The sequence below is a fragment of the Papio anubis genome, chromosome Y (genome assembly GCF_008728515.1).
Source record: "Papio anubis isolate 15944 chromosome Y, Panubis1.0, whole genome shotgun sequence".
Lineage (NCBI taxonomy): Eukaryota > Metazoa > Chordata > Mammalia > Primates > Cercopithecidae > Papio > Papio anubis.
Window position 1 is genome coordinate 7,485,355 of NC_044997.1, and position 1,465 is coordinate 7,486,819.

General features: G+C 47.8%; 1 long non-coding RNA gene across 1 annotated transcript; it reads left to right on the top strand.

The window, feature by feature from the left end:
* The first annotated feature begins 223 nt into the window (after window positions 1-223).
* Window positions 224-1,198, top strand: LOC116272369. Its single transcript, XR_004181077.1, has 2 exons — window positions 224-265; window positions 969-1,198. It is a non-coding gene; the product is annotated as an uncharacterized LOC116272369 (long non-coding RNA).
* The last annotated feature ends 267 nt before the right edge of the window (window positions 1,199-1,465 follow it).

A 1,465-nucleotide genomic window follows, 5' to 3' on the forward strand; every position in this document is an offset into this window, starting at 1 on the left:
ACAACAACAGCGTCTTAACTTCTTTCAACTGGTTTTCTGACCACAACTTCTGCAGGATCCAATAGATTGCTGAGGTGGGTCCTGCTGGGAAACATGAGGAATGACCCCCGGTGTGTCTCAGCTGCTTGGGTCACCAGTCTGAGCTTCCTGCGAGGCCTTTTCCTCATTGATTCCCCTGACAGACCCTATGTAAGGACCTGTGGCGCAATCCCCTGCAATACATAGGAGGATGAAGCACCTGAAGAGGAAACAACAGAGATTTCAGGTGAGCCGTACAGTTGGAACTGGAGCTGTCTGATGGGTACCCAGGGGATATGGGTGTTGACACACCTCTCTATTCAGGGAGCCTGGAGGCTCATTTCAGAAATGTAGAACCTGGGGGTCCGTCGATCCATGTTGAAATTCCTGAGAGGAAGACACAGCATGACAGAATCCATGACATTCGGCATTGGGCCGAAAAAAAAAGGCACATGAGACACGCACTGCAAAGCAGGTTATAACTGTGGAGTCTTAAGCCTGGGACATAGTGCTGTCCGCACTCACTGAGAAGCAAAGCCGAAATATTACCTTCCAATCTGTGGCACTTGTTCCATGGGCCGCCAACCCGACGTGTGAGTCATCTTGGCCCAACCCCTAAAGCTTGGGCTCCCCCGAATGTGCCTGGTTGTCCTGCTTGCCACAGACCACAAAGGACTTCTTTTAGATGGAGCTTGATTTTGAGCTATTACCCCATCGGATTTCGTGCTTTTAGCGTAATAACGCCGCCTTGTTAGCTGACTCGGTCACAGAGAGAATACTGGAAACGGGGGCAGGTATTGCAGAGAATAGTTTGTAAATATGCACGTAGTAGGAGGAAGCGTGGAAGAGATCACAAAGGAAGGGGTAGTCTTTTCAGCAGGCCGAAATTAAAACATTTTAAATGGTGGCTCAGAGGAGATGCATTTTGACATGTGTTTGTGTTTCTCTAGGGAACGCGCAGATGTTGGGTTGAATATGATGGAGCATCGGACACGGGTGCTGTGTTCACCTAACACGGCAGAACTCCTGAAACCTTACTACAGTATGCAGGATGTCAGTACTCAGCATGGTCTTGTGCACAGGAACTAAAGGACAAGCAGATCCAGTCACAGCAAATGAAGACAGGAAGCGAGGTGGGGGAATGGAATTGTATGTAATAAAAAATAAACAGTATTAAGGATGTGTGGCTCTGTGTGTGTGTGTGTGTGTGTGTCTGTGTGTGTGTGTGTGTGTGTGTGTGTTTGTGTGTGTCTGTGTGTGTGTGTCCGTTGATCCCCTGGATTCCGCTGTCATAATGAATCATCAATCTATATGTTTGATTCTCTTCATGAAAATGACCAGTCTGTGTGGGAGCTGGGCCTCTGAATTTGTAGAGTGAATTGGTGTGAAATGTTTTGGGATTCTTTCTATAGGACAGAGTTGGGGAGGTACAAGGAACAGAAGACAG